Source organism: Haliaeetus albicilla, chromosome 4, assembly GCF_947461875.1.
Source record: "Haliaeetus albicilla chromosome 4, bHalAlb1.1, whole genome shotgun sequence".
Lineage (NCBI taxonomy): Eukaryota > Metazoa > Chordata > Aves > Accipitriformes > Accipitridae > Haliaeetus > Haliaeetus albicilla.
In genome coordinates this window covers 54,630,927-54,655,008 of record NC_091486.1, presented here as the reverse complement: position 1 = coordinate 54,655,008, position 24,082 = coordinate 54,630,927, and the positions used below count along the sequence as shown (strand labels likewise).

Sequence of the window (24,082 nt, the reverse complement as noted above, 5' to 3'; positions counted from 1 at the left end):
TAATCACTAATATTTCAATTTATTTGAAGGCAAATATTAGGACATATAAAAATATTAAATTAGTGGTCTGAGAACTCAAGATTTCTTATTCAAAGGAATACTATTTATTGAGGAAAAAAAGAAATCTACCCCACACAACCTGAGTTCTCATTTCTAATAAAAATCTTCTCCCTGTTAACAAGAGAAAATGGAAACTAACATCCCCCCCCTTCCCTCCTTGGTATCCTATCATTCCATTTCATTAAAATTCAGGTAGCATTGACATCTCTGGACACCTTTGGAGGGTGAAAGACTAGTATAAAAGCCCACTCCCAAAACCTGAACGTTTCCCTTAAAGCCTAAGTTAGTTACAGATCTGGCAGTCTGTGTCTCAGTTCTTTTTTCCAGCCTGTACGATAGACACCATCCATCCTAAGCCTATATGCCTGCAGCTGGCGTGAAAATTTCATGACAGTAAAGCCATCTGAAGAAATAACAGCACAATACTGTTGTCCATAAGGCATATTTTAGGCTTGCATAAGACCTCCAGTAGCTTGCTTAAATTGCTATTCTTTTTTAGAACTGCAGGAGACAGAACAAAGAAATGGCTTTGTTAACACTTCCACAAAAAGCAGAGTATAGATCCTTGGGGCAGCACAGAGCAGCTGTTTCTGGTGAGAAGCGGGATATACAAATAGATGACTGAATTGCTGAAGACTAGGGAAAAGGCAGGAGTAAAAATAAACGTTAAATTTCACAGGCTGAAAAACGTCTGGGCTTGTACATACTTTCTCTACTCTCCAGCAGAAGAGGTGCAGGAGAGGACAGTGCCTGCCTTTCATTTCCTCCCCTCCTCTCCAGAGTTCTGCCGTCCAAACTCCCTTCCCCTGTCCCAATACCCTCCCTTTCCCTCCAGCTACTCCATACTTCTGCAAGGTTCTTGTGCAGGGCCAGATCTTGTCTGTCTCTTGTCCTGCCTCAGCGTTTTTAGATTCCAGAAGGTTTCTGCAACTGCACTCTAAAAGCAACACCATACTTCAAACTTAAACAGAGGTAACTTTTGTAAGTAACAAAACTTGTATGACAGGTGGATCTTGAAAAAGAAAATTCTTAGAATTTAAATCTGGATAAGACCAATGTGATTCTCTGCTGTGATCTGACACCACAGAGACCTTAAGTTTTACACAGCCATTTCTGAAGGCAGAGAGTGACTGTGAGGGGGATAAAATCCTCTGGAAGAAGCCCAGGGAGTGTTTACAAATTTCAAAAGACAGAATAATCACCTCACAGTAAGAAGCACTAGTGACAAATCATCTTCATTTTTTAAATACTTTGTCTTTCATAATTTTTTAGAACTAGCAAATGAAATACTTTTCTTCAAGGAGAGGGTTATGGGTTTTTTTGGTTGGTTGGTTGGGGTTTTATATATATATATTTATATATACACACACGTATATGTATGTATTTTCAATCTTTGATCCTGACAGTTTACATGTAGTTTTTCTGGAAAAGTTGGAGACAATCCATAAGTTCTGCAGTAATGCTATGGTGTATCAAAAAAAAAAAAAAAACCAAACCTGGAGTTAGTCCTGTGGAGCTCCTTATTTAGAGAAGCAGAAAATTATTTTTAAAATACCAGCTTTTAAACTCTCCTACTTGAGATAAGTCTAAACAAACCAATGCCAGTGTTTTGTTTTGAGTCTGAAAACTTAGGGTTGGATGAACTCCAGAAGGACTGAGTGAATTTAAACAGGCAGGAAGAATCATAAATTTTGCTTCTGGAAAAAAAGAGCTGTGTTTTGCTTGCCAACAGGACACCAATAAACCTTCCCAAGAGGGAAGGAGCTGAACAACAGTTTTTAAGCCATCCATCTGCACAGTCTTCCATTAAATTTTGAGAAGTTAAAATAATCTTTTGGAGATGAATGACTAAATCTCTCTGGAACAAGTAGTGAAAGACCACATGAGCAAAAACACCGAACGTGACTTGCAGTGCTGCGCACACACAGAAGGGCCACACACAGATGGGCAAACCCACACAGCATTCGGGTTAACACCTAGCATAAGCAGCAAAGAGCCTATTTCCCCAAAGACACAAAAGGACAAAACTTTTTCAATATCTCCATGTGAAATGACTCCTCTCTTACATTCTAGTCCCTAAAGTAAATTCATTCTTTTTTTCCTTTTTCTTTTTTTTTTTACTGACTTTGGAAAACATTTTCTGTTTAGAGATAGTTACCCAAAAATAGAGCAATACAGGCAGGGAGGCTTGTAAGGTGTAATATTAGGAACAAGCCTTGGAAAGCTCTAGAAAAAAAATCAGTGCAACTACAGTGACAAAATAAAACAGAGGCAGAAGGTGAGGCAAATATGCACAGTTAAATTTGTCACATGACAATAAATAAAAAAGCAAGATACTGTTCTGTCTGGTTTCATTGCTTCTGCTAGACAGCATCTCCATTATTTCAAGTGTAGTAAAAACAAGAGGGCATAGCAGTTCATTTGCATAAACTTTAAAATGTTTTAAGCGACTAGAATGGAAGAAGCATCAACCAGCATCTGGCATTCATTGGCAATAACAACTCCCCCCATAATCCTTCATCCACACAAGCAAAGGCAAGATAGGCTTTCCATGCCCAGCCCTGATCGAAATTCTACTTCAGGAATTAATTAGCTTGCTACAAAGAAGGAAGCAAGCAGGAGTGGCTTTGGCCTGTCTGTGCTTCCAGCAAAGCCAGCCTTAGGCTGTAACATTCCCTGCTACCAGTAGGAGAGCTCAAACAGCTCAGCTGTTTAGACTCTTTTTCTCTTTAAACAACATAGTGGTGCATTTTAAACCACAGAGCAGAAGTAATAGGTATTATGATTTGTATACACTATAATATTTTTGCACAGTCCGCTTTTAATATACCTACCAGAAAAAAACATTGAGTTACAATCCAACAAGTCCATCTAAAAGATTCACTAGCAGGCAGTAATAAAATAAAATTAGGAGAGCTCAGCATAGCAGCGATCATGGTGGCAAGTGTGAGAAAGCAAAAAACCTTGAAGAAAATTAATTTCAATGACAGCTTAGTAATTTAAGACTGCTGTCTGAACTACAGCTCGTTAAGTTCATCCTCATTCAAGCGAAGCCTCACAAAACAGGGGATGTGAGGCAGGGCTAAGTCACAAGAATTTGAAAAGATCTGTAAGACATCTCCTAGGCAGGTTATAGGTGCCTATTTGACAAAGAACTGATGTACAACCATGTTATGAACACAAAGGTACAACAATTTAATGAATACTGGACTGAGAATATATCATTGCATACTGGGTTAGAAAAAATTATTCTGTGACTAACGGGAGCTCATTTACATTGGGTGGTGCTGGAAGAATAAACAGAGGAGCAGTATGTTTTAAAAACTGGGGAAGTGTCAGTTTTAAAGCCCGTAATTTTTCTCACAGAGAAGTGACAAGCTTGCCTTGCCAGACTAGGGACTTGGCAGATCAAAGAACATGACATTGAAAAGTCCCCCTAGAAAACAGCTTGGGAAATACATGCTTGTGAAAACCATCTAGGGCACAGTCCCAGAGAAAAAGAAAGTGGATTCAGGAAGGGAGTCCGAAACAACTAAGACTTTCCCATTCACAAAATGGCAGGGCTCAGTGGTCAGTTGTGTATATACCACCTATTTTGTTGATTTTTTGACATTCACCCTGAAATATTCTAATTCTGCATACATGACAGAAGTAACGAATTTCAAAGCAAAGGCTGTCTGTAGCTAGAGCTCAATGAGAGAGACGGCACAATATGCAGACATCATCGGTCCCCAACTCCCTTAACTTTTTAAGGTAAGGATTGTCCATACAGACCCATTTCACCAAGAAATGTTATTGGAAAGATACACTGGCAGAAACATCTGCAGAGAGACTACCAGTATACTAGTTAGATGTATACACAAAATGAATTGAGAACTAAAGCAAGCAGAAAACCTGCAGATAATAGTGAAGTGCCCCTCACCTATATGAACACCACTTCAAATATCTTTTTTCCACTTGATATGAAAACAATAATAAAAGCAAACTAAAATACTCCACAAGACAACTTTCTGACTGAACAGACTGAGAATATACAGGTGCTGTAGAGAGGAAAAGGCTCTCTGGGGACCAAGAGATAGATACAAGGCAGATCTTCATGCAGCTGAAAACACTGCATTTTTTGCACAAGACCAATATTCTTTGAAAGCAACAGTATTCCAAATGCAGATTTGATTCAGTCTGATTATCAAATTAATTACAGGAAGTCAGAAGAGACTGGCATCTGCATTCTAGCACAGTTGAGGGGAGAATGTAAAACCCCTTATAAATGTAAGTGCGTTAAATGCTCATTAAACATATACCATCCTTCCTGACACATAATCTGTTTAAAAGCAATTTACTTATCAATCTGCTCCAAAATAAAAAAGCCCACAACACATGAAGCAGGGCAGCAGATTTATCAGATGGGCAGAACTACCATTAAAAAAACCAATGTATTCCCAGACTGTCTCTTTCTACGTGTAATGTTTACTTACATGTACAGTAGATGGTATTGTAAAAAGACAGGACAAAGTGTTCTCATCGACTATATCTGGAAATACACAAGGTCAGCGGTAGCGTGTCAGTATTAGCCAGGTCTTTTTCAGCAGGAGGTTATGCAGGCTCCAACATTGTGACAGAAAGCACAGTTGAAGGCTGGTATGAACTGGGGAGCCTGGAACAAGGGAATAGACTCCTTACATCTGAGTTGGATGTACTGTAAATTCAGGTAAATTTATAGCATTTTAGAACTTATGGTTTTATTCACACTGAGATGCCTACCTCAACTAGGAATGCAGAGTCATGGCAGTGCTATGAGATCAAGGAAACGAGTTTGAAGAATGACACATCTCAGCAGTTCCACTCTGGAATGGTTGTATCAGTTAAAAAAAAAAAAAAATTATGCCATATCCAACTGCTCCCACCAACCCCTATGGCAGAGCTTTGAAGACTTCAGTATTGCAGATCAATTTCCTATGCTACAAACAAAATACTTTTGAAAGGGCTCTGAGCATGGGCAATCCTCAGCAGCCCTGCTGCGTGCAGGACACTTCCAGGGACCAAGCCACACACTACTTGTATTTCCGCTTAAACTTGGGTCTTGCCCAATGAAAGGCCTGGCTTTCTTCCACTGCAGCTTTATGAGCATTGCCAGGGAAGAGAATTTATGCAGAGAGAGAAGGGACTGGTGTTCCTTCTACAGTAGGGCCAATTGTCTCAGGCTGCCACATTCAGTTAAATGTTTACTTTGTTGTTTCACAACTCCACAGGAAGCAAAAGGTCAGAGAGGGCCCAGTGCAGAACAGAGATGGTGCCATTCATCTATTCACCTCAAACCAAGATTCCAGTGGGAGACTACTGCTTTCCAGTTTTTTTCCTCTTCCTCCAGAAGACAGACACCAGGTAGTAAATCAACACTCCAGCGATTCTTCCAGTCTGGTTTCATATCCTAGAAGAAACTTTAGAAGTCCGAGAGTATTCTGTCAAGATTCTGGAAGAGGAATATTGCCAGGATTTATTCACCAAGACTGGTTAATGGAGAAAGATTAATCTCTTGGGATTACCCTTGAAGACCAGCCTTTTTGGCACACTTTAAAAGGAGAGCTGTAGCAAGGATAGAGCCATAAACGTGCAGAGCTTCCTGTGACACAAAACTTCTCCACTTGAAATGGTGAAGACCCTACTCAAATTCAGAGTCCTTCAGAAGCTGCACTTGCCAGCATGAAGGTAAAATAAGAACAACCATTTAATAGGAAATAGACTGCTATTCTTGGCTTGTTATGAATGGACAACCTGCAGTTTTGCTCTCAGTCAATGAAGTATGAATTCACCTGGAGAGCCACTTGGCCACCTAGTCCGTTAAAAATAGCCAAAAACTTTCTTAACCTGTAAGTATTTTCTTCCTCTGTTCAATTAACATGAGAAAAAAAACACCGAGTTTAGCCAATGAAAACCTATCACAATAGTAATCAAGCCATTATTTTCAAGAGGAATATGCATGGGTCAAACAAACATAATGTAATTCTCAGCTAACTGCAAACATGCTCTGAGCTCGTGAAGAAAACGCAGAATATTGAGTCCTAGCACAGAACGAGTCCTGCTCTGATGAAACTTTGACCGCATTGTTTCTGACGGTCTGAGCGGCCAGACGGTTATTGGGACACAGCCTTGGATGGGATGAGTCATACCCCAGCAACACCTGTTTCTCTCCACTGAGTACTGAGAAAACTGAGACAACCAGCTCCAAAGCAGAAGTCTATATTTGGACAGGCAAATCCTTCCTGCTCTGTCTCTTCCTGAGCACAGCATGCAGTTCACAGATTAATCAACAACTATAGGACCTGAAGAGACTGGTGTGCCTGCAGAGTCTGGGAAATGTCATCTTCCTCAAAGACCAGAACCTCGAAAACACAAACTGAGACCTTTTCTGGCATACGCGGGGTAATCCCAAATCTGGAGGCGGGCCGGAACCCCAAACCCTTACCACGGCTGACTGAGCAGACGTGTATTAACCAAACCTTCCACCTTCTCAGCTGCTTACACAAAAAGTAAGCAGTACTTGTTCTGTAGCTGGTTCAAAGCACGGGAGCCCCATTCAAACTGGAGAACAACGTGTGCACTCTTCTGAGATGGTGAGCGTGTATCCAATCCCCAGTCTCATTAAAGAGGCTGACAAATCTACCATTGACCTAAGGCGGCAGCAGGATTACGCATCTGACTGGAAAAGCACAGATTTCCTGAGGACTGTCCAGTCTATATACAGCCAGCCACATAACTCGGTGACGCACTGAAAATCCCTGGACATGACTCAAAAATCTTCCTCACAAAGCTGACGGGAACATTCCTGGGCCAGCTATTCTGGCCACAAGTACTCTCCTCCTCACTGGATATGAGCTTTGTCATTCACAGCAACCTATGCCAGTAGACTCCTGACTCCTCTAGGTTATGAGGCAAAGCTCAGGTTTTTACAGATCAGACCTGATCCGTCAGACCAGGCTCTTCACTTCAAAATGGTCAAAAGTCTTCAAACAATCTTCAAGTTCCCATATGATTGTGGGTGTATTTTGACAAGTTGGCAGGATTTTCATTCCCCAGTCAATACTATTACATGAGCAAAGAAAACATTTTCATATACAACCTATCTTATATCCCATACTATCCTATTCAAACAGCATTTGAAGCTATGTTTGGAGACTGAAACATCACCACTAATTAACTCGCAAATGGGTAATACGATAGAGAGTGCTTTAACAAGATGACTGTATTCCATTCTAATTCCACTGAATCACTCTATTTTACAAAATAGGAAACTGAGATGCAAAAGGCTATTACTGTACTGCATTTGTAACGTCATATTATGTAAAAAAGTACTGACCTCTTGTTGCAGAAATAATGCAAACGGATTTAGAATTTACATTTTTCTCATAGTGTCACCTAAGATCACGTACAACAGGAAAGATATTTCATTTTTCTTCAAAATTACTCAGAAAAGACCATGACACAGTAAAAATCTGTCAGCAAGACTTCTTGGAACATTGGACATCTGCCATGTTACTCAAGAATTACATGTATCTCAGTCTCTCAGCTAACACAGAATTTAAGTAGGAACATCCACAGTGGTTTTTAGAATGTACCACCATGTTTCACTCTAAAAATCAGAAGGAAAAACCCTCTGCTTTAGATGCTTACATGTACTTGTGTGTTTCATCTGGCTGACTGTAAATACAGCTTTTCAGAGCTGAATCATTACAGCTTGATGACACCAAGTAAAGGGTAATGACTCGTGCTCTCATACAAACAAGCGGGCAAACAGTTAGTGAGAAGAGCAGCCTCAGTGACAGAAATGAGCTGTACTCCATTAGGACACTGCCCCTCATCTTTGAACCTTCTCAGAATGGAAATTTGAGAGCATGCAGCAGCAGCACAGAATAAACTTCAAATATATTTTGTGAAAAGCCTGAAGAAATCCCACCTCTGTAAAGCACAGAGATCTCATGCTCATCTTGCAATGCAGACCTCATTAAAACAAAGAGTGTAGTGGGGACACCTCTTCTAGCCCTCTGTAACACTCAGCATAGCATTTCAGGCTGTGATTCAAAGCCTAATTCAGTACAGCATAGGTGTGTAGCCTAGGCTCTGTTGTGCTGAGAAGACTGTTGTTAAGGTGTGAGAAAGTATACAAGCTTAAAGCTATGCAAGATAAAAGTAAAATCACAGACAGAAGTGTAATCGTTAAGACATGAATAACAGGCCAATGATTCAAGGAAAGAAATACTGACATGAAAAGGTAACAAGACCAAAAAATTCTAACAAGAAAAAGAAAGCAAAGAAATTCCATGTGTTGTGCCGCTTCTACTCTCTGTGAGTACTCTCTGTGCTCCTGCAGATGTTTATGCAAGTGCTGTTCTCCCTTGATTACGATTCACTAATACCCTGTCGCAGTCAGAGAAAAGCGTTGGCACAAGAGTGCCACACATCTTCCTTTACAGCCCTCCAGATGATTCATACGCAATTATTTAAAAGTCATAAAATTGTTCATCTATGAGGGTGAGTCAGAGAACTAGGAAGTGACTCGTATACCAGACTATGTGGACCTTACAGTCTTCAGCAGGATTCCTATAAGACCAAAACTATTTCTAAGACTGATTGCTTTGTGACACAAACTCTGTTGTCAGCTGATTAAAGAGACACTGTAAGGAGAGAGGTGAGGCTCAGGGTACTGAGGACAAACACACACACTCATTCACTGGCCATATTTACTTTTACACATACATTATGAACATATTTCTAACAGCCTATTACCACGCAATTGAATGCAAATAAGTTTGCTGATGTTATGACAGTAAATAAAAACCCCACACTGTTATGTTTATAAGCATAAATAGTCAAAATTACTGATTACAAAGATGAACATTATCTATGATTTGGTAAGAGCTAGGAATGAATATGGCAGAATATTTTTAAAACACTACCTATATCTGTAAAGGTCTTCCAGGCACCTTATGAGCTTCATTTGGTTTTTGGTTGGGTTTTTTTTTTCCCTCCTCGGGAACTTAGCCGAGTACTAATAAAGGCATATCAGTGTTAAACTTCTTTCTGGATGCTAAGTACTAGTATAGATTGAACATCATTCAAACGGTATATAATTCATAGACACACGCTACAGTAATTTTCTGCAATGCACACTCTAAGCAAGCTAAAGGTAAACTTCATCTTTCCTAGAGCTTTACTCCTGTTCAGTCTTAATGCCTGTTCTTTACAGTAAGTGGTTCATGATAGTACGTAGGTGGAATCTGGAAACGAAAGGCTGTTCCTCAGTCATGGCTATGCCGTGTGCGGAGAAGTTCATTTCATTATTCATGCATTCCCAGAAGAGGCCAGATGGACATGGGCACAACTACAAAACAGACTCTCTAGTAGTTTTCATACGGGGATTATTTCTTATCGGCAGGAAGGGGAAGATTTATCCATCTGTCAGAAACCATCAAGGGGCCATTGGCCCCCGTTATGATGAAATCAGAGCAAAACTACTCATGAATGAATTTTTCAGATTGTAAAAAGATGGTTATGGGCCACAGAGGAAGAATGTAGCACTCCAAAGTCTGATGTTTGTGGGATCTAGGTTCATACTACAACACTAATACACACATAGCACGCTTTTAGTCATCTTTAGTAACCACAGCATCGTGGCAGTGAACTGTGATGCTCTTGATAAAAGCCTGGTGTTTAACAATATTAGTTAGCCAAGTCTGGTTACACTTTCTGGCACGAATCGCCAGAGAACGCCCGTTTTAAAGCTGCTACAATTACAGCTATATATGAGATATTAGCAATGCCGTTGAAATGTAACTTCATAGCCTCATTGGCATGTTTGCAGCTGAGGGCAAACTGAACTGAAAACAAAGCAATGTGAGTTGGAGTCCAAATTGCGACAGAGCAAATACCAACCATCTTGTCCATCAGCTCCCCAGACACGAAACAGATTCTAGCAAAGCTGTCTCTTAGCATTTGTGCTTTGCAGCAACCAACAGCCCAAAGCATTAGGCTCACACTGAATGAGCAGGAAAGAGCGCTTGGGTAGTTCCGACACACTGAGTCCTGACACCACTGTGCGGTGCTAGAGACCGAGACTGGCTTGGCCTTCGCTCCCAGATGACTCCGCAGCACTTGCAGTCAAGACTAGAAAAGAACCTGTTCACCCATGCTGCCCTCAGCTCTACTTGAGGAACGCATGCGGTGCCTCACTCTATGCTGCCCGTCACACGAACTCTGCACCGGTACAGAAGTGTGATAAACAGCCTCAGCCCACCTGCAGAAATTCAAAGGAAATATCTGCAAGGATATACAAGTGCTACACGATGACACAAATTCTACCATATCACTGCTTTTCTTCCATGCTCACGGGTCCAACAGCTCGGCCAGCTCTCCAAGCCGCCAGGTCACAGCTGTGCCACACTAACTCTGGCACAATGCTGGCAGAAGGGGTGGGGGGCACTGCCTGTTTAATCTAGTTTACAGAGTACAGCTCCTGCATATCTAACTACAGTCTTAGAGTAAAGTTTTTAGGCTCTGCCCACTCATAATGGTTACCAGTTCACTCTTTACAATGAAATCCACTGTTCCCAAAAAGCAGCCAGCAGTTTCACTGAGGTAGCAATAACATGGAAACATAAAGGCTGATTCTCAACCATCTATGTAAAGTTCAAAGTAATTTCTTGTAACCTTGCCTCTATAAAAACTTTCTAAACATCATTTAGCACTGTATTTTAAGCTGACCACAGGAAGCGCAAACAGGAAAGTCCAGGAGAAGCCTCATCTACCCCTCAGGCACTTCCTGCACTAGTGACAAAGGCATAATGCAAAATTGCTAAGAAAATGCTTCATGTTTAGGTTATGCTTTTTCTTCCTTTTAGGCAAGAATATCTGTTCATCAAAAATCGCAATCTGGAAGCAACTATGCCCACCTCTCTGTCACTGTGTCTGGCTAGACTCAGAGCTGCTGAAAGCATGTCTCCGATAAACCAAGTTTGGGAGCAAACTCAGAGAATGAACCAAACCAAAGCCAAGCTCTTAATTTTTCCTCCCTCTCTTCAAGCAGAGTGGGTGCCTAATAGTCATGTGATCTACTAGGCCAACCTTTGCTGAAAGGAAATTACCCATACTCCTCTCCACTAGCCTTGTAATCACTTAGCTGATGGAAGAAAAAGCTCTATGGTCCCTTTAAGGAGAAAGCAGATGATTCAAACATTCCCATGTTAAAAAACACACTAGAAACAATTGAAAAGGCCACAAATTGTTCCCCGATTGCCACAGCTATGCAATATCCCCGATCATAATGACCGTTAGCAGTGAATTCTCTCTTCCTGCTCAAACATCAAGACAATAAAAGCAAGAACAGCTACAAAAGACATAACATTCACAAAAACTTTTTCACAAGTATTAATCTCTTTTTTCCTTCTCGTGCTGTTTCCAAGGTAGCCTAAAGGGCCTTACTTTAAACTCGTGGAGCAAAATCTCTAACAGTTAGGCTAAGTCTCAATGTGTGTTTGCTCCAGCCACGATTTGACCCTACACTGAAGAAAGAGTTGGGCATGTGCTAGCAGTTCATTTTCCATCCCTGCTTCATTTCCAGAGACAGAAAAGGAATACGCGTGCCAGCAGGTAGACAGAGCACACTATTTTAGGTACCTGACCTGGATGACTGGAGAAGCAGGATCTTGAAGTGTCTGCTCCTTAATCTGGACACAGCATCTGATCTCTGCTGAGCATCAAACAGGGATGCTTCTCTGCACTGTTCCCTTTCCCATAACGATTTGTGCTTGCCTACTGTCACTGAAATCTCTACATCCTAAGTAATCAGCACACTTTACTTCCCCACAGTTCCTGGCAATCTTGAACAAGAAAAAAAACTAGAGCGCAAAGATTTAGTGTTCTTGACCATAAAGGTTATTACATGTGTATTCGCACAACTCACAAAGGAAGAGAGGAGGAAAAAAAAAAATCCACAAAACAACAAAAAACAAACCACCACCAACCACCCCACACCCCCAGACTCAGAGAAAGCTTCCACTAAAACCTCTCCCAAACAAATGAAGACTTCAGCATGCTCTCGCAGCTCGTTGCAAAAGACAGCACACAGGTTTTCTCTTTAGGTAAACACGGAGTCTTAATAGTCTCTCATTTCATGATGGTTGCTACCACACAGGCGGGATTTGTGTGCATGTTTCTGCTAGCTTTCTAGTGTACAATACTGTCCACAGAGCCTTCAATATTCCTTCCTCAAAAAACGCTAGTCATTTCGCCACAAGTCTTGCTGCTGGGAAGGCTTTCCTGTAGTATAAGGAAACACTACCTATGTTCAGATCCTTCAGGACCAAGCTATCGACTCTTCTGTGTCACTATAGAAATCAGAGGCAAAGACTTTTTTTTACAAGAGGATATTTTCTAGAAGGCCTAGATAGGGTGGGGCAGACTGCTGCAGGAGAATCTTGCTTGTGCCAAGTGATTTCAGAGTGCAAGAGACAGATAACATATATGAATCAGCAGTGCCTTGGGCTCCAGTTGTAACAGCATTTCTCTCCACATCAGGAGAAAGATCCTGTGCCTGACAAGAGCTAAAATCAGGCAGGGAGTGTAGCTTTCTAAATCACCTTCTAACCTGAGGGACTGCAAATCAAGGAGTTCAGTGAATTTGACTTCTTCAGCTAAGGTGCACACAACAAAAGGCATGATGGGTCCTGGGGCAAGAAGAGGAGATAAGCCCTCCAAAATGCCCGTGGTCTTTCAGCTCCTTAGCAGCATCTTGGTAGCATCAATTCAAACCAAATCAGTTCCTCTAATCCACACTAAAATAGTTCTAATGCCACATTCCTTCTGAAGGAAGCTTATCTTGCCTGATTTTTCACTAGGACAGGCGACCCACAGACATACCCTAGACTGTCAATCTTTTCTCTACCCTCTCTTTCCACAAAGGCCTAACTCCACCTGCATTATTCTTCCAGGTGGTGGATCCATGGTACTCTATTTGCAGGGGCAGTGGACAGGATCATCACAAAGATGGCAGCGCAGTTCTGCGGGCAAGTCTTGAACATAGATACATTCCTAACGAATGTCTGCTATGTCTGAAAAATCATAGAGTAACTTCGGTGGGTTGTACAAACAGTGAAGCCCACCACTGCTGACTGAAAAGACCACACCAGTTAAATGTATTTCAGCTGATTAGCATAAACCCTTTTAGAAAGAATGTTATGTGATATTATATTGCATTCCATTATATTGCCCCACTAGAGAAAGCTCCAAACTGTAGCTGCTTCTCTGAGAGATGACATCTTCATTGTAACCCAGAGAAACATGCACAGTAATTTACATAAGAATGCAGTAAAAATGTCTTCCATTTGGAATATTTTTATGTGCTGAGATCCAACTCAGTTATGCCCTGGTGAAACTAAAAGTAAGGCAATTTGGTTTTGCTTCAGAATAGGGAGTATTCCTCATGATTTAACACATCATGGAGTATGGAAGACATCTATCTGCCCTGAGCCTTGAACCCTTTGAGATCTGCCACCTTGCATCAGCAAACTCAAGTGCTGGTAGTATCATCACAGGCAAGGTTTAAAATAAACAAACAAATAAATAAATAAAAATCCTTTTAACAAGGTTTTAACTATGTCTAGAATCTGCTGTCACCTATGTGGGGATACAGGACAAGCTCACACAACATGGGGCCTATATTCTACATAAAGAGTTCTGCCCAAGGTAAAAAAAGCACTCCACGTTACATACTATTTCTTTCAAAGTCTTACTGAAAATCTGTAAACTTTCAGTTTCATCATACTGAGAAATTGTATGGTAGCTAACTAGAATATACAAGAAAGTGAATATTCTTATGAGTTAAAATATTTGGAGGAATACAACGTAGCAATCATTCTCCTACTTTCTCAGGCATGCCTTCCCATACGAGAATCTTATATCTTAGCAAATACATATCCAGGTAATCGTTTTCCTGATGACGCAAGTGTACCTTACTACTACAGGCAACATTCTGTTCCTGATGCTAGTGACTGACAGACTTATGAAAGACTTAGGTAGCTCAGGGAAAATAAGACATTAGAGCTGCCTTTAACTGTTTGTCTTTGTTGGACGATGCTCTGCCTATTTTGTACTCAGAAAAACAGATATTTAGGGACAAATGTGCCTCAGAGTGTGCATGTTACACCTAAAGACTGATTATTCCAGGTTGGCCTTTTCTGTTTCCATGCAGCCTACAGCACGCTGCTTTCCAGATAACAGATACTGCTTCCTGTACACAAAGCCACATAAAATGAGATTTCAGGAAATAATGGATTATTTTTTTTTTTAATCCACAAAATAATCCCACCCCCAGACCCACCAACAGGTTTTCTGTTTAAGACTCATAGACTGCCTGCAGGTACTGCTGTGCTCTCCCTGCCTCCGGGAAAGGAGATAAATCTTATCAAGGAGTAATTAGAACAGGGAGCAAACTGTACTGTTGGCTGAGCCAATGCAGGTATACCCTGTTACAGTTCCCTCGCTTACCACTGCTTACTTGCTAAATAAACTGACCCAATGAGTCAGTCATTGCAACAAAATGATGTAACGTGTAAAAATTCTGAACTAGTAACCTCCAATATTCTTTGAACACTCAGGAATAACCCCTGCATTAGTCAGGGAGCAGCAAGTACAAGCTGCCACTGCCTTGGTGAGTCATGAACAAAAGAGACTTGGCATCTCTTGCAGCTTTGTGTAACCCTCCTCCTCATGTTCTTCCACTACAAGCCAATGTTTCCCAAACTGGGCACACAGTATGAGCACATCTGTGATGCTGGCTACATCCCTACTACATAAGGTCAATGACTTATGCAAGTGTGCCCCAATCAACTAGTGCTCAGTGATCTGTGCTCCTCTGTGTTTACACACATCAGTTCATTAAAATAGATGCATTTCCACATTGGATCTTTATCCACCTAACCTTCACCTGAAGACAATTTGAGTATCTAAGTTAAGCAGTCTAGTCTTATGCTTCTTGGAGGCATTTTGCATCAACAGAATTCATTTCCAATCCCTCATTAAATCTACTGAATTACAAACAACACTTTTCCAATTATGCAGTCTTCACTGGCTTTGTCAGTCCTTCTGTCAAAAGGCAAACTTCAAAACCAACCGTCTTGGGAAATGTTTCTGAAAGCTTCTCCTTCAAGCAGTAGGCACTGTAGATTAACACCTGGCCTACTCAAAATGTCTGGATATTTGTCAAGACCAAGCATCCACCAAATTGTCTCCTACAGGTTTTTCCCTGCAGGAATTGCCAACTGAACCCTTTGAAAGCTTCTAATTCACTTAAAATAAGCACTAAACACAGTCTAGAGACATCTGCCAGTGTCCAGGAAGGCAGGGCCTCTAGAAATGCAGGATGTATGCTAGAGTTACACGACATTAATAGTTTTAAGAAAAATAAGGCAGGATCGCCCTTTGTATTTAACTGCAGACTACAATGGATTCAGTCAATGTTTAGATGACTGTATCACTGGTAAGGTCTGAAAAGGTGGGGTCAGCTTGTTTGGTTTGGGCTTTGTTTTTTGGGGTTTTTTGGTTTTGTTTTTTTTTTAAGTAAACTTGTTCAGGAGTTGAGCATGAGAGAGTGAACATCTCCAAAACAGACAAAGAATGCCAGCTAGAATAGATGTTTACTTGCTGCCAATGCAGCACTCTTCAAGTTGGTATTTGTCTCAGTCACTACAGATAATAGATCTCAATGAACACACATAAGAATTTATAGCTATTAAAATGACAACTAATTTAATCAAACTTCCTCTCTCTACACAAAACACAAAGGCAAAGGTTTACTCTACCATCCTTCCTGGTTTTCTGATCCTGTATTACTCTGCATGGATCACCAGGACAACAAAAAGACTGAAATTGCAGCAACCCCGCAACACTCTCAGCAGGCAAGTTTATGCAAGCTAAGTCTGTGCAAGAAGCTCTTATGAAAAAAAACAGAACAGAGAAGAACATGAAGTGTATCATCAAGGCAAGCAGAACCCTTGGCTATGTGATCTGAAATTCAAACAGCTGATTCTTTGCAAAATTAACTCCCTTGTTTCCTCCCAAATCCATGGTAGCTGCTGGCATTCTGTAAGAATTTCCCATTACACTTTGTGATACTGTAATGTACCTGGATGCACTGCAGAGGGAATGTCCATCTCTGTGTCTAGGAACTACAGCTGCTCTCCTGCACCAACATACACTAACGATACTAATTATACTTTACTTACAATAATTGGATTCATATACATTCCTTTGTAATCATTCACTGAAGATGCATCGGACAGTGAAAGCAGAAATGTGAAATGCATTATTCCATGCAGCAATCTAGTAAAAAACTGAAATGCCATTTCCTAAAGGATATTTAGAGAACTTTTACTATGAAAGCATAAGTTGAAGCTGCTTCCACCACTGCTTCAAAAACACAAATGTTAGAAAAGAACTGTTAATTCTATCCCTAGCTTCTTTCTTTCCAATTATTCTTCCCATTCAGCCCCAGCTCTAAACTCAATGTCAGAATTCAAGGTATGTTGCGGAGGACCTGTGACCTCCCCCTTGCACTTTGAAATGGACAATCATCCTTTTGCTGTTCCAGGTCATGGTTAGTCCGACAAAACCAGAAAAGCCTTCTCTGGTCCCAAGGACGCTCCACTTTTCTTCTCCATAAAAAACATAAAGATATTTTAACTTCTAATTACTAAAAATTTAACTCAAAATTGCAAACAGCTTTCATAAAAGATGCCTGGCAGAAAACACCTCAGTATTTGCTGAATTCTAACATAAACATGTATTTACTTATTTTAAGGCTAAATACTTGAAAGCTGGTAAGGCCGGGATGCACAGCAAGCTGTGCTGTTTTACCCACCAGTTCCAGTAAGCCCAGAGAGCTACCTTCTCAGCAACACAGGCCCAGATCTCTTAAATCTGAGCTGGAAAGAAAAGAAATTAGCATGTTCAATTAAGAAAAAGAATCTGCTGTTATCTACGCAGCTGGGAATTTGTGTGTGTTTGGACAGCAGACCCAGGTTAATGCTTCTCTAGCCTCTACAGTTTAAACAGTTAAATCAGAATGGTAAATAAGCTTAAATGAAAAAAAGAACAAATATTAATGGATACAAATCTCAGACCCTGGCAAGCCATTTCTTACACCGCTGAATAAACACTCTCACTAAACTGCATGTGCTCTTTGCAGACAGGCAGTGACATCTGGCTGATACGCGGTTCCCAGCATCCTCTCAGTCACATGAGTGAAGCTGCAGCTTCTGCACAGCCCTGATAGCCAGTGTTTGCAACCAGGTTGTGGGAGCAGACTAACAAGGGAGAAGGGCAAACAGCTGAGCAATTAATTCCCCTCTGATCAGTACACACTGGGCTTATATGCATCACTTCCCACCTCAGACAGACAGGAGCCTCTGAGAATTCCAGGCTCTCCCATCACTGTAGACTGATCTTCTCCAATGTTTGCTTTGTATTTGTGTAAATCTATTTCTCTTCCTCACCAGCATCTTTGTGGACTTCCATTTTCTTATCCTTAAGGATGCAGATAATTAGCCTGACAGTGTTTCAGCTTCATAAAAATCAGCTCAGGACCTTTGCGCTGCTGGTCTTTGATGGGCATAAGCGCATTTTAGAAAGGGTTGGAGGAGGCAGATATTAAAAGTATACCTTGCCTTTGCCAACTTTCAAAAAAACAGCTGACACGTTAACCTCACACTGACTATTCCTTACAGAACTTCTCCATTCTCTTAGTCTCCTTGGTCAGGAAGATGCAGAAATGGTTTGTCCCCAGAACCACTGGTGGCTCAGTAAGCATTCCAGCTTTCCTGCTCAGCATTCCAAGCAGAGGAATCAGCCACAAAGGGTTTTTTCCTTTTCCTCCGATTAACACACATGTTTACACATGGCAAGCGCCACACATATTGCTTAAGAAACATCTAGGTTAGGCAAGCAGAGGCTGGAGCGATGGAAATTGCCTTACTGGATCTATGAAAGACTAACCTCAAAAGAGGCCATGAGGTGAGGACAACATTTCTGAAGTTAACACATTCGCCACAGCAAGAGGAAGATGCAAAGCAAACTTGAGCTGCCTGCTGTGACAACTGCAGAGGTTGTGTGCTGAGCCCAGTGCAAATAACTGCTCTAACTTCCTAACAGCACCACAATGAATAATGGCAATCATTGTATAAGCACAGAAAGAGGTAGTCTCTCCATTGCTAGTAGCAATAAAGGAGTAGATATTCTGGACCAAAAAACAAGGATCCATCTAATTCTGTGTCTTTGAATCATAGAATCATTTAGGTTGGAAAAGACCTTTAAGATCATCAAGTCCCACCATTAACCTAGCACTGCCAAGTCCACCACTAAACCATGTCCCTAAGCGCCACATCTGCACGTCTTTTAAATACCTCCAGGGATAGTGACTCAACCACTTCCCTGGGCAGCCTGTTCCAATGCCTGACAACCCTTTTGGTGAAGAAATTTTTCCTAATATCCAATCATCTAAACCTCCCCTGGTGCAGCTTGAGGCTATTTCCTCTTGTCCTATCGCTTCTTACTTGGGATGAGACCGACCCGCACCTCACTACAACCTCCTTTCAGGTAGTTGTAGAGAGTGATAAGGTCTCCCTTCAGCCTCCTCTTCTCCAGGCTGAACAACCCCAGTTGCCTCAGCCGCTCCTCATAAGACTTATGCTCCAGGCCCCTCACCAACTTGGATGCCCTTCTCCAGACACGTTCCAGCAACTCAATGTCTTTCCCGTAGCGAGGGGCCCAAAACTGAACACAGGACTCGAGGTGCGGCCTCACCAGTGCCGAGCACAGGGGGACAATCACTTCTGTAGTCCTGCTGGCCACACGATTTCTGATACAAGCCAGGATGCTCTTGGCCTTGTTGGCCACCCAGGCACACTGCCAGCTCCTATTCAGCCAGCTGTCGACCAACACCCCCAGGTCCTTTTCCGCAGGGCAGCTTTCCAGCCACTCTTCCCCAAGCCTGTAGCGTTGCATGGGGTTGTTGTGACCCAAGTGCAGGACCCAGCACTGAGCCTTGTTGAACCTCATACAGTTGGCCTCGGCCCATCGATCCAGCCTGTCCAGATCCCTCTGTAGAGCCTTCCTGCCCTCGAGCACATCAACACTCCCGCCCAACTTGGTGTCAGCTGCAAACTTACTGAGGGTGCACTCGATCCCCTTGTCCAGATCATTGATAAAGATATTAAAGAGAACTGGCCCCAATACTGACCCCTGGGGAACACCACTTGTGACTGGCCGCCAACTGGATTTGACTCCATTCACCACCATGCTTCGGGCTCGGCCATCCAGCCAGTTTTTTACCCAGCAAACAGTACACCCATCCAAGCCATGAGCAGCCAGTGTCTCCAGGAGAATGCTGTGGGAAACGGTGTCAAAGGCTTTACTAAAGTCTAGGTAGAAAACATCCAGAGCCTTTCCCTCATCCACTAAGCGGGTCACCTTGTCTTGCCTAAGGGAGTTGTCAATACCAACTTCCTTAAAGCAGGATGTAAAAAAAAAGCCCTACAGGTAACCCGGTTATCGAGTTTCCTTCATTCAATGCCCCATCACTTTGACCCAAAAAGGCCAACAACAGCCACTGCACTCTAAGTGATCCTTCTGGCTCCAATGCCTCTCTCTGATGTGGAAAAATCACCACCAACAGACTTACGCCAGAGCCTCTTAAAGGTCCAGCTCCCACTTCATAACCTTGGCAAATGTCCGAGCTAGTAGTTTTACAACTGGGGAAAATTAATCCTTCAGCAAGGACAATCAGCAGGTGACCACAGAAGGGGACTGCTGGTAAGACAGGATCGATCACAGGTAGATATGCCAGTACTTAAGAAATTCTCTAATGTGGGTTTTAGTTAACAGCCTCTCTCAACTGCAGGTAAGGTATAAGTGGGGTTGAATATGGCTCAGCAAGCTGCCCTCTTATCCATGAGGGCTTACCTGTTCTGAAGGGAATTTCTGGAGGAACTTTGCTGACTAGTTACAATGGTGCTGTAAATACACAGTACTGCAAGAGCCTAGCTAAACAGAAGTAAGAATTGCTAGTCACAGGTAGTCTTTCAGGGGCTGGAGTCATCTTTTGTGAAGGACTGCGGGCAGACTGCTCAGTGTTGCTGCCAACACAGAGCGCTTGTGGACGGTCCCCTCTGATACAACTGGCAGCTCCCCGGAGCCAGTGAGGGTCCTCAGAAGGCTGACAGTGCCCTGGGATGCCTCTAAGCCAAGTCTGCAGCAGCCTTGAAGAATGCGTGTGGCATGATCTTTCTTGCTCGGTTATACACAGATGAAGCACAATTGCATATTCTCTGTTTCCACAGAAAAGCAGCACTGAAGGTGACACTTAGGTTAGGCTCAGCTTTTCTCTCATTTCTGTTTTCCAGTCTAGTTTCTTCAGAGACAGCAGCCAGATCTAACATACTTAGGAAGGCTAGCCTCTTCTGAATCCTATCCAACCTGAAATACTGGCTTTGTTGGCCAGAGGCCCAGGTGAGGCTGTAACTGTGACACTACATGCAGTACCTTTGCTTAACCTTTTCCCTCCCACATTGCCAGGATACATTTCAGATATTTTGACATCTTGGCAACAAAGACAATTTAATATACAGCTTTTTATTTCTCTTTCCAATTGAGCATGCCTAATGCAGTGCTCTGCAGCAACTGCGATCAGTACAGTCACTTCCAAACTCTGAGTCAGATGCTAGGCTGCATCTTGCAACTGTTCAGCCTCTCCAGTGTCCTCAGGGCCAGAGGCTGCTGCTCCTCCAAATGCCTCCAGCCCATCTCAGGGAGGGGCTCAGCAGCACCCTCACCTTTGGCCAGCTGCTTGCTCTGTTCCACCCCTCCTGACTCAACCTCAAGAAACAGCCAAGTGAGCAATGTCCTTTTACTCTCTTACTGTTTGGTCCAAATAAGAGCCTGTAGGCTTCCACAGACACAGAATCCAGGTTCTTTGCACAGACGCACTTTCAGACAGAGAATCCTGCAACTTCATGGTAACTTGAAATGTTTGTAAACATTTCTTCAGCCATGCCGCAGCTGACTAAAAAAAAAAGTTAAACTAAGTGTTCAAACAAATTCCTAGGCTATATTATCAGCAGCTGGGTCTGGCAGTTGTGAAACTCATAGTCTTTAAACACAGCAGCCATTCAAGAGTTTCTGTCCTCAGCTCCTTATTGGGGAAGATGATTTCTTCTGAAATTGTAAAGAGCGCTTTACTCACCATAAAAGATACCCCTTACACTAATACATGTAATTCCTCAGCCTAGCCTTTTTCGAAGGGAATTTTTCAAAAGTTAATCGCTGTGTCAGTTTTAAGTATTGTGAAAGCAAACACTGCACATAGATTCTGGGCAGGGTCATCTGGAGAAATGAAATTCAAGCAAGCTGGACAAAGGCACTCCTAAAGCCTTCTGTTTTCCCACATTTAGTACAAATTGGATCGTACGACAATTTAGGGTGGGCGAGACCTCAGGAAGTCTCTAGTCCAACCTCCTTCTCCAGGCAGGATCATCAGCCACTATATTAGGTCAGAGCAAGTTGCTCAGGGCTTGATTCAGTCTGGTCTTGAAACTCTCCAGGGACAGAGACTGCACAACCTCTCTGAGCAACCTGTTCCAATGCTGGACTGCTTCACTGTGAGCAAGTTCCCCTTTACACCCAGCTGCAGGTGACAAAATGGTCTTTTCAACGACAGAAGTTTTTCTTCTGACCGTTTCCTCCTTTAGTTCCCTAACTTTCATAGTGGCATACTCATCTTCTCAAACCCCTGCCCTCATCTGTCTCCTGCTTGCCTCCTCGTTCCTTTTGCTCACCCTTGACTTCTCTCTCACCTTCACCACACCATCCCCCACACTTAAGCCAGCTTGCTGCTTTTCGCTTAGAAACCCTCCTGGAATTTCTTGCTCTCATTCCCTCCTCAGTCTACTCCTTAGATCTTCTCAGCTCTAAGGATGCCTAGAGGTCCCTGCAAAGAAAGATCCCATGTCACCTTTTGTGCTTGAATTCCTCAGTGCAAAGATGAAGGATGCCCAGAACTTTTCCACTCCGCAGGTAACTGCATCCACAAGCAGCACTGGAGCCTCTCCTTCCCCTCCTCCACAGCATCCCTCAGGGTGTCACAAAAAATCTCTCATAAGCAGACACTGTGAACAGCAACTACCTTGCTTTCAGCTCCTGCTCTGGAGACTACCAGACAGGGCAGCGCAGATGAAGCCACAACTTCTACCATGAGGCAATACTATCACGACTCCCATGGCATGTGCAAATTTCTACAGAACTTTGGGCAGATGAGAGATGTAGCCGAGCTGCGCAAGGCACCCCTGAAGGAATTCCAGGTGAATTCACAGTAATGTATGGAAAATGCTGACAGACTGCTTCCCAACCCCCACCCAAAGGGAAAAGGATTTCAACTTTACAACAACAACAAAAAAGATTACAGACTGGGATATCCCAACTACCTTAAATTTGGCTTCAGCAGTCAAGTCTTACTTCGGGTGACTCAGGGTTACTCAGCTATCAGGATAAATTATCAAGCCAACCCTTTCACTTTGACACCAAGAAATAATGACTCTCGTGACATTTCTTCCTGTTCACTTGCTTGCCAAATAACATTGTTGATATCTTCTTTACAAAATAAGCACGTGCTACCAGAACCTGATGTACAAGCAAGCTGCTCCAGCTTCTCTCAAGTACGGATAGCAATGGTACAGTTTAAGTAATTTCCCAGAAACTGTAAAGTCAAGTGATTAAACACACTTAACATAACTGTTATGGCATAGAATTTTCTTAGGCATCTCCATTTTCAAAGCAGCAAAGCGGCCTCTGAAAATGCCATATAGCAAAAATACCCCGGAGAATCACAGGCATCCTGGAGCTTCGAGGTGAGATACAAAGCCCTGCTACCGAGTCTGGCCCAGCCACCTGGCACCGAAGTGAATTACAGACCAATCAGCCTTACGGATACAGATGGAGACTTTGGCTATTCATGCAACCTCGAGAGGAAAAGGGAAAGCTTAAAATAATCTCTCTTATCTAGGCTGAGTCTAATTTATCCTACTATCCAGGGCAATTTCAAAGCATGTATCGAAGCGCACTAGGAAGCCTGTCGGGTACCACACAGCAATTCCTCAGCAAGCAAACAGGTAGGGAAAGCACTATCCCTGGGATATTTGCCAATACCCTTCTCCTTGAGCACCCTACGTACGGTGGGGTTGCCTACTCAAGAACCATTTTATCCCCACCTGGCAATGTGTTCTAATGCTCTACTGTAAATATTGTTTTACACCAAACATGATTTGTTTTAGATAATACGTAACACCTTACTCAACTCCACCTCTGTGTACTGCCTCCAACAGAACCCACTAGCAAACATGGAAGTAAAACACATTAGAAATGGGGCAGAGGAACCTTCACCTTCTGTCCACTGTCCGTTAGGGATTCAGCAGTTGGCTCTAGTGACGTGTCACAGATGATAGGCTGATGGATGGCTACCTGCTCCAGGCCCTCCTCCTCCTTCCTTGGACGCGGAGACACAGGGCATGCTGGACTGGCCCTTCAGAGCCACCATGAGCTCACCCTGCCCTGAAGGGGCACCTTTGCTGGTGACTGTACTGGAACGCAGGCCACTCAAAGCCACTTGTTCCCCTTACACCGTGTGTTTGTTCTAAAAGAACCTGTAACCAACTCATGCTACAGACTGATTTAAGAACCTCCAAGCCTTAAAACATAAAGCATATCCTCTAACAACTCATGGAAAAAAACGTCCGGAAAGCAAACTGAAAAGCCTGAAAACAACTGCCGTGCTTGCTGACTGCTGAAATCTGTTAGCCGTGTTCCTGCTTAGCGCTCAAGTAGCGGCGCAGTCCCCACCCCAGCAGATGGAACAGCATCCTAACCTACTATACTTCAAACTCATTAGCTGGCTGCTCCCACTAACACAAGCATACACTTTTATTCCTCA

At 42.6% G+C, this 24,082-nt stretch overlaps 1 protein-coding gene across 4 annotated transcripts in view; it reads right to left on the bottom strand.

Moving 5' to 3' along the window:
• Positions 1-24,082, bottom strand: part of SLC45A1 (solute carrier family 45 member 1) — an 82,095-nt gene that overhangs the window by 45,699 nt on the left and 12,314 nt on the right. The window contains exons 2-4 of one of the 4 annotated variants that reach the window (XM_069782921.1): positions 5,370-5,488; positions 4,822-4,904; positions 4,536-4,714 (exon numbers count right to left, since the gene is read on the bottom strand). The exons of 2 other annotated variants lie outside the window; for them this stretch is intronic. The gene's annotated coding sequence lies outside the window, so the exon portion shown is untranslated. The remainder of the gene's footprint in view (positions 1-4,535; positions 4,715-4,821; positions 4,905-5,369; positions 5,489-24,082) is intronic. One more of the 4 variants, XM_069782922.1, reaches the window with a different exon arrangement.